The following is a 6,188-nucleotide window of genomic DNA, read 5'->3' on the forward strand; positions in this document are numbered from 1 at the left end:
CCAGGCACTGTGTGGAAGGAAGAGGACTAGAAAGGGGAATGTAGGCTAAAGAGAGATTGAAAGGGAAGCAGACATAGGTAGAAATATTTTTTATAAAAATAGGTATCCTACACGCCGTTTTAAAATGCCATAATAGATTTAATATCACTCGAATTTAGCATGAGAAAAATAAAGCTAAAGTAAATCTCAAGGAATTGCTGACCTTTAGTTAAATGCATCTTTACCACAAGAGATATTATTTCCTTAACAGTCCCACCTGGGGAAAGAAGGTTAAGAAAAGCAATGAAAAATGTTAAGAGCTTGGAGTCATTTTTTAGCTGCAGGTTTCAATTTCAGGCAGTATTGAATGACTCACGGATATGAAAGATGAGTCAATCCTGAGACATGTGCTTCCTCCCATCTCGTTGCTGCTCACCTCCCCATGTTGGCTCTATTACTATTTTTACAATATTCTGTTGTGGAAATACTACTCCTATAATCGCTTACTATCATTGGTTCTACGTTCAAAAGAATTGCATGTTCATGATGACTCCTTTTCACCCCAGTCTGTCCTTCCCCAAACACTTTGACTCATCTCTAAATTGCCTGGGCTTCATGACCGTGAATATGTTTTTCAAAGAAGACCCACGGGTACGTATTCTCTGAGTTCCTTCATGTGTCAGGATATTTGTCTCTGGCCTTCGTTCTGGAACTTTTCTTGGATGGGTGGAATTGTCTTGAGTCACACTTTTCTTGGCAATTCTAGCTGATGCTTCATTATATTCTGGCATGGAATATAGATTAACCAGATAGAGCCCACTCTAATTGACTTCCCTTACTTTTTATGTCAGCATGCCACGAGACTTTTCTTTTTCTTAAGCCCTTGAAGTTCAGCAAGTGAAAAAGGCTATGTCTCAGTGTTGACCATTCAGTATCTGTCTTCCTGGGTCTTGGCGTGCTCTTTCAATCTGCAGATTCATTTTTTCATTTGTCAGAGCAATTTGCTTGTTTCATGTCTTTGTATATTTAGTCTGTCCTATTTGTGGCTTCTCTACTTGAGGAACAATAAGGCTCAAATTGCCTATGCCTTTCACATGCATTCACTATGTTTATCTCAAGGGTTTTTTTTTTTTTTTTTTTCTGTGTCTGTAATTGTGCTTTGAGCTGTGTCTATTTGGCTTTTTGTTCTTGTTGTTATTTTTATATATTTATTAGTGCCATGGTAATGTTATTTTGGTTTTTACTTTGTTTCCATAGAACTGAAATCTCCATTTTTTCCCCCTAGATCATTATCTCATTGCATCATTTTCTCTCTGGGTCCCCGTATGTTGAGTTCATGTTCTTATTAACCTGTTCTATACCTCAAAACACTCAGGGGAAACAATATGTTCTGCTAGTTTGCTTCTTAGATTTAGAGCTTATGATGAAAATTCTTAAGATTTTTAATAACTCAAGGATCCAGGGTGAGCACACAGTTGGAAGTTACACTGCTCGAAAATCTCCTCTTTCTTGCTTGTCCTTCACTTTTTGAAGTATGTGACATTAGGCTGTACTCACTTCCTTGTTTGCTTGCTACTGCTGACTTTTTTGCCGGGTTTTCATTATTTCTGTTTATATTTTATTGTATTTAAAAACTTTTTTAAAGTTTATTTATTTATTTTGTTTTTTTTTTTAATTTTTTTTCAATGTTTATTTATTTTTGGGACAGAGAGAGACAGAGCATGAACGGGGAAGGGGCAGAGAGAGAGGGAGACACAGAATCGGAAACAGGCTCCAGGCTCCGAGCCATCAGCCCAGAGCCCGACGCGGGGCTCAAACTCACGGACCGCGAGATCGTGACCTGGCTGAAGTCGGACGCTTAACCGACTGCGCCACCCAGGCGCCCCATTATTTATTTATTTTGAAAGAGAGAGACAGAGAAAGGGAGAGAGAGAGCAAGCAGGGGCGGGACAGAGAGAAAGGGAGAGAGCACAGGGCCTGATATGGGCCCCAAACTCACGAACCATGAGATCATGACTGGAGCTAAAACCAGGAGCTGGGCGCTTAACCGACTGAGCCACCCAGGTGCCCCATGTTCATATTTTAGATACTGAGGGAGGAGAATCTTTTTGTTTTCATTCTGTTCATCTTCCTTCAAAAGTTTATATTGTTTATAGTTATTTATGCTCTCTATAAAGTCAGGAAAAAGTGATCTTCATTTAAAAAAAATCAATGAGATCATGTGAGGTTCATTAAAAACCTTGAAGTACTATGCAAATGCTATTTTTAAAAAGTGAAATCATGGAATCTTTTTTTTTTTTTAAGTTTATTTCTTTTGAGAGAGAGAGAGTTCGGGAAAGCAGGGTAGGGGTGGAGAGAGAGAGCGAGAGAGAGAGAATCCCAACCAGGCTCTGCACTGTCAGCACAGAGCCCGACGCAGGACTCGAATTCATGAGCCGTGAGATCATGACCTGAACCCAAACCAAGAGCCAGACGCTCAACCGACTGAGCCACCCAGGCACCCTGAAATCATGACATCATAAGGTTGGAATAGACCTAGGATCTTGTGTTTTAATCCCACACCCAATTCAGAAACCCTCCAACGACATCCCCAGTGATGGCTTCCGCGGCCCTCTGTGAGATGACTCATTTCTTGGCAAAGCCTGCTGTTCAGGGGATGGACAGCTCTCAGAAATTGTAAGTACGTCGATCTCTGAAGGCGAAGTGTGCTTTCCTGAACTTCAACCTATAGATTCTACCTCGGCTTAGCAGGTGGCATAATGGACGGCACTTGAAATTGTCACAATGGAGAGACACTGGCAGACTGAAAACAAAAAATAATAATGAAAAAATGTACGCGCTTATATAGGAACAACACGGATCACAAAGACTGGTGTGAATTATTTTCTATTTGTACCCCAAAACCCGGCAGCAAAAGTGATTTTAGCTGTGAAACTGACGGGTTAACTTTGTAGCAAGTATTTTTTTTTTTTTTAATCTGGATTTAACTGAATTCGACAAAATGTTGTTCCAAGTTCATAGATAGTTGCTCCCACAATCTTAAAAAAATTAAAAGGAGTGTTGCTGATATCTGGCCATTTATTGCCTCCCTCTGCCTCTCAGGCTGCTGAATAAGCACTTGTTGAGTGAGAAACACCTTTCCCAGTGTTCAGACCACTTTTCAGGAGGAAACAACTGGAGGACCACTTCCTAATCAACACACTTCTGGGTTGAACTGGCAAACGACCCATTTGAAACGCGGTTGGGATGAATAACTGTTCTTGTAGCCAAATGCTTTCAAAATACTTCAAGAAAAACCTGTCCAACGATGCTGATTCTAGCCTACAGCAGAAACACATTTATATTTAATACACTTGTTTGTATTTTCGTCAGCTCCAATTTCTCTTCAAAAAGCTTAGGAGTCTCTGATGGTCTTTTGTTCTCCTCTCGAGAGTAAATGTTCCTAAGGAATTCGCATGGTACTTCCATCCTGATGGCTTAGGGGCTAGATAAGAAGCAGATGCAGGCACAGGGGTGGTGTAGCGACCCAAAGTGGCAAAGGTCAGGAGACCCCTGACTCTCTCCAGCCCCACCCCCGCCTGCACTGAAGGCAGACACACTTTGTTCATTCTTCCCACAGCCCCCATAATGAAGGGTGATGTCTCTGGGATTGGAAAAGCCCTTGAGACCCTTTCATGGAGTTTTACTTTTATTGCTTATTTATTTTGAGAAAGAGAGAAAGAGTGGGGGAAAGAGGCAGAGGGAGAGAGAGAGAATCTTAAGCAGGCTCCACACTCAGCACAGAGCCCCATGTGGGGCTCGATCCCATGACACTGTGATCACAACCTCAGCTGAAATCAAGAGTCAGACACTCAACCGACTGAGCCACGCAGGTGCCCCTGGAGTTTCATTTTTAGATCAACGTACACAAACTAGGTCATCCTTGTCCAATTCCACACTTTCAAAGAGCATTTCTTACAACCTTAAGTATTTTTCCCGAGTACTGGGTCAAATTGTCTCAGTGACAAAGGTGATGACCTCAGGCTTTTTTTTTTTTTTTTTTTATGCTTCTCCCTTTTTCACATCTGGGAAGGGGCAGGTCTCTTCCATGAGCTCTTGTCCCTCCATCACTGATCTTGTGTGTGAGAGTTCAGAGAAGACAGATCTCTTCCCCAGTGCAGGCCTCTCCCTTAGCCTAACGAAGGCTCACCTCGTTGGAGAGCATAACACGTGCTAGGCCCTTGGCACACAATACGTCACTGAATGATCTTAGCAACCCCTGAGGTGGGTTCTATTTTATTTGTCCTTCACATGCTGGGAAATGAAGGTGGAGAGAGCTTAAACGACTTGCCCAAGGCTACTCATCTTAGAAGGAGAACTCAGATTTAAATCTAGACAGTCTGATTCTAGACTTTGTCCTCTTAAACCCTACACAATGCTGCTGCTTTACACATGAGTATAGGGAGTGCTGATGCACAAAACACATTGATATCTGCGAAGAGTGAAAAGTTTGACTTCTTTCTTGCTGATTTGGATGCCTTTTATTTCTTTTTGTTGTGTGATTGCTGGGTCGAGGACTTCCAGTACTATGTTGAACAACAGTGGTGAGAGTGGACATCCCTGCCATGTCATCCAAAATCTGTGAAGAGCTAACCAAACTCAACACCCAAAAAACAAATAATCCAGTGAAGAAATGGGCAGAAGACATGAATAGACACTTTTCCAAAGAAGACATCCAGATGGCTAACAGACACATGAAAAGATGCTCAACATCACTCATCATCAGGGAAATACAAGTCAAAACCACAGTGAGATAACACCTCACACCTGTCCAAATGACTCAAAGTAACAACTCAGGAAACAACAGATGTTGGCAAGGATGCAGAGAAAAGGGAACCTTTTTGCACTGTTGGTGGGCATGAAAACTGGTGCAGCCACTCTGGAAAACAGTATCAAGGTTCCTCAAAAAAATAAAAAATTCTAACCTATGACCCAGCAATTGCACTACTAAGTATTTATCCAAAGGATACAAAGATGCGTATTCGAAGCCTACCAACAATAGCCAAGTTATGGAAAGAGGCCAAATGTCCATTGACTGATGAATGGATAAAGAAGATCACACACACACACACACACACACACACGCACACACACGCACACACACACACACACACCCATATATACTCAATGGAATATTACTTGGCAATCAAAAAGAATGAAATCTTGCCATTTGCAACAACGTGGATGGAACAAGAGTGTAGTATGATAAGTGAAACAAGTCAGGCAGAGAAAGACAGATATATTTCACTCACGTGGAATTTGAGAAGCACAACAGATGAACATAGGGGAAGGAAAGGAAAAATAAGATAAAAACAGAGAGGGAGGCAAACCATAAGAGACTCTTAAATACAGGAAACAAGCTGACGGTTGTGGAGGGGAGGTGGGTGATGGGATGGGCTTAATGGGCAAGGGGCATTAAGAAGAACACTTGTTGGGATGAGCACTGGGTGTCATATGTAAGAGATGAATCAGTGGGTTCTACTCCTGAAGCCAAGACTACACTTTGTGTTAACTAACTTGAATGTAACTTACACACACACACACACACACACACACACACACTGTCAGCAGGCTCTGCTGTTCTCTCTGGTAATTCACTCAAGTGATTACCTCCAGTGAACCTCTCATGAGCACCTCAACGGGTGCTATTCGAGGTGAGAAAAGTGGCTGGCACAGAGAGATATCTGCAGGTGGCTTATGACACTGGCATAGTCTCACACAGGTTCACAGGCCTAATGGGATTTCCATTTCTGGCAATGTGGTGGATTGCATTACGTAAAACCCTCCCGCTATGAAACACCTGGAAATGCAGTATAAAATAGAACCAGCATCCCTTTAAATGTCCAACTGGGCTCAAAAGAAAGAAAAGGAAATCCCAGGAACCAAAAATGAAATGGAAGCTAAAAACCAGAGTACAATCTGCGCACTAAAGCTGGGGCTGCCTGGGGATAGTTGATGATCTCAGAAACCAGCGAGCTTGGGATTTAATGGTTACTCTGGGACAGAAGGAAAAATTGATATCCCACATAAAGCTGCTACCCTTAGTAAAAGGGTAAGAGAAAAAAAGACCCCCAAAAGACCAAAGGAAATGATAGGCAAGCTTGCGTTTCTTGGAGTGAGCTTTGGCAGGGTTGGGGTGGATTTCAACACTCAAACCTGCCCTCACTAGC

The 6,188-nt window shown here is 42.1% G+C and overlaps 1 long non-coding RNA gene across 1 annotated transcript; it reads left to right on the forward strand.

Annotated features, from left to right (window-relative positions):
* Nucleotides 1–311: 311 nt before the first annotated feature.
* Nucleotides 312–3,046, forward strand: LOC112858121 (uncharacterized). Its single transcript, XR_015250450.1, has 2 exons — nt 312–630; nt 2,284–3,046. It is a non-coding gene; the product is annotated as an uncharacterized LOC112858121 (long non-coding RNA).
* Nucleotides 3,047–6,188: the final 3,142 nt, after the last annotated feature.

The sequence above is a fragment of the Puma concolor genome, chromosome B1, assembly GCF_028749965.1.
Source record: "Puma concolor isolate L17-30 chromosome B1, mPumCon1.1.hap2, whole genome shotgun sequence".
NCBI lineage: Eukaryota > Metazoa > Chordata > Mammalia > Carnivora > Felidae > Puma > Puma concolor.